The sequence below is a fragment of the Eufriesea mexicana genome, unplaced genomic scaffold, assembly GCF_001483705.2.
Source record: "Eufriesea mexicana isolate 0111107269 unplaced genomic scaffold, ASM148370v2 scaffold941, whole genome shotgun sequence".
NCBI classification, from domain to species: domain Eukaryota; kingdom Metazoa; phylum Arthropoda; class Insecta; order Hymenoptera; family Apidae; genus Eufriesea; species Eufriesea mexicana.
Window position 1 is genome coordinate 683045 of NW_016909083.1, and position 14613 is coordinate 697657.

A 14613-nucleotide genomic window follows, 5' to 3' on the forward strand; every position below is an offset into this window, starting at 1 on the left:
AGCTACCACATTCCTTTGCTGGAGTATCGATGCATCCCTCGATTCAGTGGAAAAACAAAAATTATGAAATCAAGGAAGCTCTCAGATTTTCGAAGATTCCGTATACACATTCTATGTACACTCTGTTAAAAATATGTACATATAGTTACTCGTGAACATACTGCAACTTTTATTTTTGAGTTTCAAATTTTTCAGAAGTGGAATTGTCACGTATTAACAAAATTTATAGAATGACAATTGTGAGGAAATTTATAAAAATAGTGGAGAGAAAATTCTAAAAAGTCTGACAATAAATATATTATAAAATTGGTAGAATATCAAATGTAAATATACTGAGTGTCCAAGAAGATTCGCATCAACCTTGCACCATTATACAATGCATATTAATGAAACAAAGGAATAGAAAAGAGTTCGAATAAACTAATATCGAAAAATGTTCTACTGAGTAGTTATAAGCGTGGAAAGATTAATATTAATTAACTTCTTGATTATTCTTCATTCTTCAATTTATATAAATTAATTCTGCAAATTTCTTACAATTTACTTATTGAAAAATATTTATCGTGTCATTGTTGGATAATCTTTCATGATCTCCTATAAATATCCCTTTATTTGAAACGTCTTAAATATTATTAATAATTTAATATATTAATTATATATTAACTTTATATATTAATATAATTTATGAAAACAGTGGAGAGAAAATTCTAATAAGTCTGACAACAAATATATTATAAAATTGGTAGAATATCAAATGTAAATATACTGAGTGTCCAAGAAGATTCGCATCAAACTTGCACCATTATACAATGCATATTAATGAAACAAAGGAATAGAAAAGAGTTCGAATAAACTAATATCGAAAAATGTTCTACTGAGTAGTTATAAGCGTGGAAAGATTAATATTAATTAACTTCTTGATTATTCTTCATTCTTCAATTTATATAAATTAATTCTGCAAATTTCTTACAATTTACTTATTGAAAAATATTTATCGTGTCATTGTTGGATAATCTTTCATGATCTCCTATAAATATCCCTTTATTTGAAACGTCTTAAATATTATTAATAATTTAATATATTAATTATATATTAACTTTATATATTAATATAATTTATGAAAACAGTGGAGAGAAAATTCTAATAAGTCTGACAACAAATATATTATAAAATTGGTAGAATATCAAATGTAAATATACTGAGTGTCCAAGAAGATTCGCATCAAACTTGCACCATTAACAAAAATTTGTTTACATATATAAAATTTTGGATTCTTATTTCCTGCTTTTAATATGATACTGAATTTATTATGCCTTTATTATGTATACCAACCTTTATCGACTAATCCTGAAGTATTCATTAAAATGAAGTTAATGGACGTAATGCAAGTAGAATTGTGCGTTATACACGACAGAACCTTAACGTGAAACCTATTATTACAGAACTAATTGGAAGTAAACCGAGTATTCCACAAATACAATATTATCGGTGGTAGAGACCGTCCACTGAACTCTATTCCATCAACGTAACGCTGAGGATGATAGAAGACCCTCTCCTAAAACTAGTATCCGTTACAGGCCATCAGGAATGCGCTCGTAACGCGATTATCGACTGAACATCGAGCAAAATTTTCGAAATAACGACATTTCTAGCTCGTGATTACTTGGCCAAGTCGAATCAAGATTTCAGAGAAGATTTTTATTTTGTTGGTGTATTATTGCTTTCCAACATTCTGTGAATTACTGTAACAATTTGCGAATTTTCAGATAATTATATATGTATAATTTATTTTTACATTTTGTATTTTAATTTATATTTCAATTTACATTTCGTATGTATATTTTAATTTAAAATAGAAAATATTCCAGGAAATAGATGATTCAAAAAATTTGGGGAATTACATATGATTATATTCTTTAAAATTCTCTGTATCTAGAGAATTATATAGTAGACAATTATAAACAAATATATACTAGTCAATAAAAATATATACACTACTATATACTATTACTGCTATATACTACTATACTACTATAATAATACTATACTACTATACTATATACTACTATATACTACTTCATAATAATTATTAATTAATATATTTTTTGAATTTCTGTTTTTCCTCTCTTTAATATTAATACTACTTGTAACTTACTATCACAATATTATGACAATATTATTATATTACAATACTATTTACATCGAATAGAAGACTGTATTTTCTATTTCATATAGGAATATTCTGTATATCGCATGATAGTCTTTGATCTGCTTTCATTTCTTAGCCATATTTTGTTGAAGCTTTTCTAATTCCTTGAAATATTTCCTTTAATCTTCTATAATTCCATAAGAATATTTTCATTGATTTTATATAACTCTCCATGAATATCTTCAACCTTCTGTAATTTTTAAATATGCTCTCAACTTTCTGCAGTTACCTAAAAATATTGTTTTCGATCTTCTATAATTCCCTAGAAATATTTTCGTCAATTTTCTGTAACCCCCAAAAATAAATATTTCAATTTTGTATAATTCCCTGAAAATATCTTTCTTCATTTTCTACAATTGGCTAAATATGGTTGCTTGATTCTTCTATAATTCCTTAAAAGTATTTAAATCCTTTTTATAAATGCCTTAAAATATTTTCTTCTACTCTTTGTAACTGGCTAACAATATTTCTTCAGTCTTTTGTTACCACTAAAAATATTTTCTCAAACCTTCTGAAAGCCCCTAGAAATATCTTCCTAACTTTCTATAATTCTCTTAAAATATTTTGATCGATTTTTTACAACTTCCCAAATTTATTTCCTTTCGCCTATAATATACATATTTATGTAATATAACAATATATTTCATAAAAAATATAATAATAATGAAAAACAATATATTTTCTAAAATATACACGATAAAAGGTTGAAAATAAGCACACTATGAATTTAATTTTAAATATTTCCTGGTAACATTTCTTCCATTTCATTTCCACTGTAACATAATAAAAAACCTCTTATTTATTTAACAAATTTGGTCACGTTATATCATATCTACAGAAATTTCTATTCTCATCAGATCTATATTAATAACTCGCATTCACAATTTTAAATATATTGAAAAAAAAAACAGATAAAAATACATTCAATATGCAGATACACACATAGAACAATGCACGTGACTGCAACAAGTAATAAATCTTTTTTCGTTGCAATTATAGAAGAATGCTAGAGGAGAAAGATGAATGGCTTAAAAAGGACACCATTTCGAGGGCCATATTTTTTTCGCAAGTGCAACAATGCGCGTGCATTTTACAGTTGCACCATTTTTTTAAATGAGAACGAATATTTTGCCCTTCTTTCTCCGAATAGGCAAAATCCTCTCGTTATACTTTCCGAGAGAGTATAACGGAAAAATGATCGACGAGTAATTCATTCACGAAATACTCGAAGTAAATGGCATCATTGAAAAGGCTCGAACGATTATGAGTTTACTATACAGTAGTATCCAGAGAACATCCCTATTTGGTCATAAAACTATAAAAAAGCAGATAAAATTAATTGCAATACTTAAAACTTGACGAAGTATCATCTCAGTCACGATTTTCAAAAAATTACCATTTTCTCGGATATTCGAAATAAATTTCTTTCGACGTAAAATAAATTTATCTGAAATTCTTGATTTTAGCTTGAAAGCTTTATTAGACGTTTAAACTTTCTTCAGTGAGGAAATTTATTTAAAATATCTCATATTCAACCACTTCACATTCGTGCTCTTTAAATCACGCTAATCAGAGGATTTGATCTGTATGAAAAGAGAGACATACATTTTCCATTTAAAAGAAAATGGTGCAGCTGTAAAATGCACAAGCATGGTTGTGTCTGTGAATAAAATGTCGTCCCAAAAATGTAGGTCTCTATGAGAACTATTCTCTTCCTTTCTACTATTCTTTTTTCCTAATCCCAACCTAGGCTAATGCACGATTTCTTTCTAATTCTTTAAAATTTATCTAAAACTTTTCTATGGCAGTTACATTTACGTTAGACCTGCTATTCGAAATTGATGCATTGTTTACAAAATTAATTATAGTCGTAGGCCGAGTCTAAAATTTTTGGTCACCTTTTGAACAACGAAAATTAAGTTTATCGCATTTATGAATAATTTTATTTTACGGATTTAATTTTATTTTAGATGTCCCAAAATTCACGCAAGAAATAATCTTGAGAGAAAACAGAATTTTAATTAAAAATTGTTAATATTGCTCAACAATGAAGATTCGTTGTTGTTTCATATAGCGATCCATTTTTAATAACCTTGAACTGTCAAATGTCACACTGTCTCTTTCGTTGACAGCACTTTACTGCACAAATGGCGCGAAATTCAAATCTTGCACGAACTTTGGGACACCCTATAGTATCTAGGGTGAAAAAAATCGGTTTCTTTTTTTCTTTAAGTACATATTTTCTGTGGATGGAATGGACAATAATATCTCAGACCTTTTTCAACGAGTAACTCGCAAAATATATTTAAATTGAAATATTTAAATAATAAACTATTTGAAATAACAAATCGGTGCATCCTTTCCAGAATTTTCTTCAATCTCTAACTATTACATTTACGCGTTCATTCTTTGACATTTTTCAGACAGAGAATTATCAAAGAGTGAACTTGAACAAGAGAATAAGAGAATTTTTCAATAAGTAACTCGCAAAATATATTTAAATTAAAATTTTTTAATAATAAACTATTTGAAATAATAAATTGGTGCATCCTTTCCAGAATTTTCTTCTCTAATATTTCTCAGACAACTGTTTCATTTTGGCACATTCTCCTAAATATTTCTTCAAATATCATTCACACTAGACAGCATTCGGTCACATTATACAGAGTGTTCGAAAAAAATATATACACACTTTGCGTGATTATAAAAACAGTATATATTTAAATTGATTACAGATTATAGTAATAGCACTTTAAAATATATTTACGTTTCTTGAAATCTAGTCTAAAATCAGCCATTATTTTAAACAGGTTGTACCTGAAAAAGAGAAAATAAATTAAAAAGAGTAAGTCATTAAAGTGTGTATACGTTCTTTTAGGACACCCTGTATTTATATCACATATTGCACAATTATATGACAAATGAGCCTCACTCGTTCAACCTCACTCACACACACACATAAACCAACACTCAGATTTCCAAGAATACTTTCTGTAAATATTAGGCTCGAATTTTTGCAAACAACGAAATTATAGTTATTTCAGTGAAATGACGGACGCGTCAATTATTATCGCGACCATACTTTGCCTGTCAACAACTCGGCGTCATGTCGGTATCCATCCAATTTTGCTTGCAGTTTTACATATTGGCGAGAAGCGTAGAAATATTTTCGAAATTGAACAGTAAGGAGTCTAAAATCTCGTGGAAGAAAAACGTGAAATTTTAAACGCGTACTTTTCGAAACTGTGTTTCCTAAAACGGTATCCATGATTTCTCAAAAAGCGTTCGACAGATTATCACGAAATTTTGTAGAATTATTCAATATATTTGTAACTACTACTCCTACTAAAATTATTCAAAAATTCGCATTCCTTCTATTTTTTTCATACTCGAATATTTAAAGAAATAGTGAAAAATCGAGAGGATACGTTCAAAGAGCCGTCATGTTTTTATTTACCAACATTTCTTGTTTTATTTAGTACCAGTTATAGCTGTGCTCATACTTAAAAGGAATCCTGTCGAGTTTTTTTATTTCTGATAATGGGAAGAGGCTGCATTACGAACACCGTCAGTAACGGATTTTTAAGAGGTCTTTGAAACAAGGGCACGTAACACCGGCAATTTTCCATATTTTTTACCAAAAAATGAAACACTTGTAGTCGAAGACTGTACAAACAGACTCTGTTAATTTCGAATCACAAGGACCTAACGTTTCTTCGCAATAATTTTTCAAAAATATTGGAAAAAATTAAGCATGAGATGTAAAGAATCGATTTATTGGGGTGCTGCAATTTTGTAAAATTGCAGAAATGCATTTCATTTGGCTGACAAATTATCGGAAGAATGTCTGTAATAGTGAAGTCTGTAATTGGGAGAGGAAATAACATATTCGCGATCGAGTTCACTCCAAAAACTGCGGAGCCTGTGCCAAACGAATGGCTCATAGATACGTGAGAGAAAACGGGCTTCGGGTGGAACCATGATGCATTGCTTACCCTATGCCGTTGCAGATAATCGCGGCTCATTAGGTTGGGTATTAGCTCATTAAGCAATAAACCTACCTAGCCGGCTAATTGGCGACAGCCCCACTCTCTTCCGGTTCGGTCGCTAGCGATCAGAGAGGAGCCCGACCGCCGTCGATCTCGCCAATCCCCAAACTGTATCGTCCGCCGTAAACGGGTTCCTCATTAACTTCTCCCGTACTGTTATCCCTTGCTCTCCTTTTCTTCGCTTTTTCTCCCTCCGTCGATATCATTCGATCATTTTCGTCTCCTTTCTTTCCCTTTTCTTCGCCTCTCTTCCGGGAGTCCATTCATTTTTGTGAATTCAGGACGGTCGCGTTGTCTGGTTCGGTTAGGGGCTTTCTCGTTGGCCAATTTGTATGAGCGAAGATGGTAGGATTGTCGTGTGGTTTGCCTGGAAGGTTTTAGGAAATTGGTAGTAATGCGAGTATCGAGGAATTATTTGATTTAGAGGAAGATTCGAGGATTAACTTTGAAATTAGATTTGTGTAGAATTTATGGGAGGTTTGAACGAGATTTGTATAAAATTTCGGGGGAATTTGTATTGATTTTGTATGAAGTTTTGTAGAAAATTTGTGCTAAATTTGTGTGATCTTTGGTAGAAAATTTGTATAAAATTCGTATGAAGTTTTGTATAGTATTTGGTATTCTCTTTGTATCAAATTTCCTTGTTTAAGATTTTGTATAAAATTTGTATAAAATTCGCATGGAGCTTCGTATAAAATTTGTATGAACTTTGGCATAAAATTTGTATAAAATTCGTATAAAGTTTTGTATTTAATTTCGTACAGTCTTTGTATGAAATTTCCTAGCTTAAGGTTTTGTATAAAATTTGTATAAATTCGTATGAAGTTTTGTATAGAATTTGGTACTGCCTTTGTATGAAATTTCCTTGTTTATGATTTTGTATAAAATTTGTATAAAATTCAGATGAAGTTTTGTATAAAATTTACATAAAATTTGCTTGAAGTTTTGTATAAAATTTGTGTGAGATTCGTATGAAGTGTTATATAAAATTTGTGTAAAATTCGAATGAACTTGTGTATAAAATTTGGTACGATCTTTGTATGAATCTTCCTTGTATGAAATTTTGTATGAATTTTACACAAAATTTATATTAATTTCTTTAAGAAAATTTTTATAAAGTTAATGTAAAGTTTTTGTTCAATTTTATATAAAATTCTTTATAAAATTTTTATCGATTACTGTATAAAACTTGTTATGCAAAATTCTACCAAAGAACTAAGAGATAAAAAGTGAAGTTCTTATTCACTCCGGCACCTATATTGTCAGAAAAACATGATTTGTTTTTCAAAAATTCATATAAAAATTGCAAATGGATTGAAAAGTGCACACAGCGAAAAATTGGAATTCATTGACTTCAAACAATCACAACATCATAAAAAATGTATGAACTGCAGAATTCAAACGCTATTTTATAAATAAAAGTCGATATTTTTATTCTATCCAATTGAAATGTGACCAAAATAACAATTAACAATCTTGCATATCGATAAATTAAAATAACAAATAACGTTGCATTCGTACAAGGAAATATGTTAATACGTCTCAACAGATACGTGAAATATGTAAATAATGACGCTATTTTGCAGCGTGCAAAAATAAAAATTTACATTGAGCAAAATAATCCCATCCAAGCAAATTCTGCTTAATAATTTAAAAAAAAATACACATTCAAGGAAATATGATTCTAATCGTATGCAACTTACATAATATAATGTACAAACCATAATATACCATAATATAACAAATTCTGATTAATAATTTTGAGAAAAATGCATTAATAATTTTGAAAAAAATGTTCATTAATATGTAAAATAAAATAAAAAATAAAATAATGTACAAACCATAATATACCATAATATAACAAATTCTGATTAATAATTTTGAGAAAAATGCATTAATAATTTTGAAAATATATAACAAATTCTGATTAATAATTTTGAGAAAAATGCATTAATAATTTAAAAAAAAATGTACATTCAAGAAAATATGATTCTAGTCATATACAAATTACATAATATAATGTATAATAACCCATACCTGCTTTATTGTACTTTATTTCATAAAAATTTTTTAACAGGAAAATTTTGGTGAACTCGAAATTGTAAGGTTGACTAACGTTCCTTGTAATTCATACCATGTTTATAGTAAATCTCTTCTGTAATTAAGTAATTCGATTAATATGCCTACTCGACACCTAATTTCTAGCCAGTTGATCATGGGTGCCCACTGCTAAACGATCTAGTCCACTAACTGAATGTTAGCTCGCTGATTGTTAAACGTTAACCGACTAATTATCTAATGGCAACTGGGTTTCTAATTCTAATACTAACTCCACAATTACCGGTTAGTGCCCAAACCACTTAATAACCAATCAGTGTGTCCTGTGGTCTCGTGTCCGCCCTTCCATTATAATGTCTACCCAGTACACCTATCTTAGTACACCTGCATCTGGTGAGATGTATGATGGTCACTGTCTCACCTTCTCTGAATAAAAATTTGGTTATGATAGCGTAATACTTGGATTTGTGATACATCTCGATGGTATCAAAGATGATAGATTTGTATTTGTTTAAATTAATTATACTGCAAATTTATAGGAATTAATATCGCGAATTTTTGATGGGTTTATGGGTTTGCTTAAATTGATAATATCGTGAATTTTTGATGGGTTTATGGGTTTGCTTAAATTGATAATATTGTAGATTTTTTGAGAATATGTATTCGTAAATTTATTACACAGCCGTGTAATTTAATATGTCGTAAATTTATGAATGTAAGTATTACAAATTGCTACCACGTTCGTATAAATTAATATATTGCGAATTTATGCAAGTACTGTAAATTTCTTACAAATTTACGCGAATTCGTATATCGCGAATTTATGCGAATAAATGTTGTATAGTTGCAATACGTTCGTGGAAATTAAAATATTGGAAATTTATGCAAGGAGATGTAGCAGATTTCTCACACACTTGTTTAAATTTATGCAAGTAATTATTGTAGATTTTCAACACGTTCGTGTAAATTTATATATATCCTAAATCATGGGAACCAACTGCTGTAAATTACTATCACATTTATATATAAATTAATATATTGCAAGCTCGTGTAAGTGCTATAAATTTCCTTCACATTTTGACAATAAATTTAAAAATTAAAAATGTATCACTCTTTTTTACATATTTTCTGAGACAATGTTAAATATACCGAAAAGTATATTGATTTTTGTTCATAATGGTTTGTGGGACTTTGTATATTAAAACCTGATTTGAGAATATATAATAATATACACAGCTTCTACTAATTAATAATGTAATTAATTGACGTTCAACGAACTTCTGTCAGAATTATTTATACACCATGTATGCAATTTGCACGTGCAAAATTACCGTGTACTATAAATTGCTTGAAACTAAACTGTTTAATAATATAATTCAATAACGGCTTATGCAAAATATATATTTAGGTACTATCCTGGAAATGATTTAACATTAATTAGCTGCAAGAGTATGTAATAAAGAATCTTGTTTGAAAATTCTGAATTGAAGTGAAGAAATCTTAGTTAAAAATTTAGAATAGAGATTTTGATTTATTTTTACTTAAACTTGGCTCTTATTTAAAAATTTAGAAGTAGCCTTTGTAGGGTTTTATAAAGTCGTCTCAAAATTAAATATTTGTCATTACATTATTTTTCCATTACTGTTTTTTGTTTCAAGCATTTTTCTCTTATTTTTGAAATTTTCTTCTCAGCACACTGTAATTATTATTGTTATATAAAATAATGTAATACAATAACATTGTACAATCCATACCTACTATTACTATATGTCACACTATATTATTATTATTATTATTATTATTACATCATATTATTTCTATTATTATCATTACTGTCATTTATATTACAATATATTATTATATTATTATTATTACTATTATTATTATATTACCGTGGTTAGATTATTGTTATTATTATTATTAGCATTATTATTACGTTGTATTACTTTACACATACAGGATGTGGCACGTAACTGTCCCTATAATTTTTTAGACATTTTCGAATGTCTGACACAAAAATTTTTCCAACAAAATTTAATAAGTATTACGTTAGCTGTATATGGAAATATAAAAGATTCCAAAACTTGTTTCTTTTCGATAAAAAGTTAACGTTATCTTGACCAAACCTAAATTTCTGAAGTCGATATTATGTGAAAATCATATTATACTATCATTGAACTCGTATTTTCATCAGAGATAACCATACGAAGTCGAGAATACAGGGTACCATTTAAGAATGTCAAAATGACCTTGACTTTATATCGAAAAAATATATGGTTTTGGAATTTTTTATATTTCAATATGTAGCGGGCTAAATATTAATTAACTTTTGTTGGAAACAATTTTTTCTAACTCTGATGATTTTTTCTAAAATCTGATTTCTGAAGTCTGAGTTCAGACTTCTGAGCTTTAACTATTGGGTTATTACTAGTTTATTAATAATTATTTATTATTTACATTAATTCTGTGTTCTGAGTTTTGAGTACTTAGTACAAAGTTCTGAGATATGAGTTTTGAGGTCCGAAATCAGAGCATTGTGTCCTGAGATAATTGTTATTTGTGTTTCCTAGTGAGTTAATACTTCATATTGTTTAATTATTAGTAATTCGTTGTAACTTTTAAGTTTTGAGGTCTGTCTACATAATTCTGAGTATTTACTAATGAGTTATTCCTTGTCTGTTAGCAGATACTAATTTATACCTATTAATAGTTATCTCTGAATACTTAATACTTATAATAGTTATCTTCCAAGTCCTTATTTCCTAGTTCTGAAACCTAATTCTTGAGGTTCGAGGTCATAGCATTGTGTCGTGAGATAATAGTTATTTGTGTTTCCTAGTGAGTTAATACTTCATATTGTTTAATTATTAATAATTCGTTCTAACTTTTAAGTTTTGAGGTCTGTCTCCATAATTCTGAGTATTTATTAATGGATTATTCCTTGTCTGTTAATAGTTATTAGTTTATACCTTTTAACAGTTATCTCTGAGTACTTAATACTTATAATAGTTATCTTCCAAGTCCTTATTTCCGAATTCTGAAATTTAAGTCCTGAAAACAGTATCTGAAAAATCGTGGTGACATTTCGTGTCACACCCTGTATATTACCACAACGCTATAGCCCATATGTTATGTCGAAATTAAAAGTTCCTATCACTGGTAAAATAAATAGTAAGGACAACAATGGATCTACGACACCATGTCACGCGGTTTGAACCAGACTCGTAATACCATATATTCTGGTAAGGAGCAACCAAGAAAACGGATTCAGCGAGGAAAATAGAAAGTCAAATATGCAGCGGTGATGCAATTGTTTTTCCAATATCTCGTGAAGGGAAAGACAAATGTCTGGTTCCTTTTCCCTTTTGGGTATATACGCCACAGGCAGGAATATTCCAGCGTATATCCTAAAAGAAACTTGTTTCTTTGACTTGGTTCTGCACGCATCGGTAAACAGCATAGGAGGAATGCAAAAGAAACGACGAACGCGACCAAATCGAGTACAGTAGGATTCGACTGGTCCCCACCATAAATATTCGAACGATAAAATCAAGCTTAAACAACAAATTTTTTTCCAAACACGCTTTTGCTCCTGTCTCTATTGTTTTGTGCTTGTGAGCAGTACATGGCTTGAAGGGAACAGAAAATTAACTTGAACAGACTAAACAATCAACGATATTTTCCCATATCGAAATAAGATCTATGAGTCATTAGAAAGCAATATAAAATTCTAGTTTGTAATTAGCGTAATTACAAAAAGATATTGTTTACTATTTTATGCTATTATTTGGAATAATATTCGGGATATAATTTCTTTGCAAATAATTGATTTTTCGAGTATACTCTTGACCATGTAATTTCGACTATTTTGCATTTTTATGTAAAGTAACGAAATTATTTAGAAACTAAATTATTTCAAAAATAAAACATAATTATTAGGAATTATATTTGGGATATAAGTGCTTTGAAAATAATTTATTTCTCAAGCATACTCTTGACCAAATAATTTGGACTATTTTCCATTTTTATGTAAAGTAACGAAATTGTTTAGAAAATAAATTATTTGAAATAATATTTTGCATATAAGTTCCTTGGAAATAATTTATTTTTCAAGCATACTCTTAACCAAATAATTTGGACTATTTTTCATTATTATGTGAAACAACGAAATTGTATAGAAAATAAATTATTTCGAAAATAATATAAAATTATTTGGAATAATATTTGGGATATAAGTTCTTTGGAAATAATTTATATCTCAATTATATTCTTGACCAAATAATTTCGACTACTTTGCATATTCAGAAAATAAGTTCGTTAGAAATAATTTATTTCTCAAGTATATTCTTGACCAAATAATTTTGACTATTTTGCATTATTATATGAACTAACGAAATTGTTTAGAAAATAAATTATTTGTCAGATACATTTTGAGCAAAATAATATTATTTCAAATAAATAATAAATTGTAATCTAATTAAAAAATAAAATAAAATTTTTATTCAAATAATTATGTATAATTAATCATAGCTATTGTGCCTATGACTTGCATTATGTTGTCATACGTATAGCTTGTCGATAATACAAAAGCTACTTTCGACGATCACAGATTAAATTCTTTCGTGACTGCTGGAAGTTAAAAGGTCAAATTAAGGAAATTACGATGCTTTGCGTGACGGAACTTACGGGCCAAGGAACCCTGAATCTGTTTCCATACCACGATTAAAAAACATCAAAGTGTAGTTTCAATTAATCAATCATATGTAAATAAGCTGAAAGGAGACTTCGTATGAATGTCGAAAAGAAGTCTTAACTCACTTTTATTGACATTTGAGCGACTAAATACAAATTCAAAGAGATAAATTCAAGGGGCAAAATATGTACCCATACATAGCATCATCTAACTAATTGCTATCCTTATTGCTACAAATGTTGTTGACCTACTGCTATTAAAAATTGCAGAGTCTACAGCCTTATCTGGATTTAATTTTTCATGCTGTAAAATATAGTTTAACTTTATTTTTTAAAAATCACATTTCAATTTTACCTTTTCCATTTCTTAATTAAAATTAACACAATCTCAAAACCTACGTTAAAAGATTGAATATTTCTGATATGAAAATTACAGTCATTTCATTTTTACAAGCTGAATTAATCACTTGAATTAATAATCTTATTAAGATTTCATGCTCGACATTATGAAATGTAGGTTAGAAACCTGTCCCTGGGAAATTACATTTTATAATAAATTCTAATTTTGCTATTTAAATTTCTCACAACGTGTCAGTGTGTTAAATTTGTCACGAAAGTAAAATAATTCTAAAACTACGTGAAAAGTTTGAACGTTTTGTCGATTGCAATTACATGCAATTAATCTTTGCAAACTGACCAATAAGTGCCATGTTTTCTAAATGCAAGATCCGGGGAAAATGTCCTGTTTGCCTTGTAACAAGCGTGATACTGGCCACTTAACCTGTAAGGTCATGAGAATATACACAATTTAACTCTGCATAACAATCTCTGCATGTAAAGTAGCAAACAACAATGCTGTCTGCATGAGAGATGGTTAGAAGAAGTACCATCCATCGATGATTATTAGCAGCAATAACACCTTTCAAGATTCCCATCCCAGAACAGGTATCAAGACACCGTGCCTTTAGTCAGGAAGACTATCATTTTGCCAAGTTGATTCTGCCAGTTTGAGTCTTAATTCATGTTGTATATCGTCACTAGGTTGGTGTTGTACCGCGTGGTGTAAGGATGAGGTCCACGCGGGTTTGGGTAGGATTTGATATGTGCTGCTACCCTCTTCTCAGTGTGTCGCGTCACTTACGAGACACTGAGCACTTCGGTGCTGTAATAAAGCACAGTTTCTGGTGTATTTACACTTTATTACACGTTTTGTGAGTTGTATGATGATTGCGTGCAGTGTATCGTCTCAGCCTTTGCCGTTTCGTCTTGCTTCGTCTTCCGTTTTGTCTTCTCGTTTTATGTGTTTGACTGAGTTTCGATACCGTCTTGATGTTTTGTGTTTTACGTCTTACTACCGTCTTGTTCGTGTTACTCCTCACTGTCGTCTTGCTTGTTTTACTCCTCACTGTCGTCTGTTCTCTCACTCCTCGCTGTCGTCTGATCTCTAGTTTTGGCTACTGCCTGTCGTCTCGTTTTGTCTAGTCTTGGTTTGCTGTGATTGGAGGAAAATGAGTGTAGGAGGAGGAAAATTAGAGTTTTTTCATTGGACAAGGAGTTTTGGCGGGCTCTTGGGTTAGGAGAGGGAATATGACAGGGAAGTTTCTC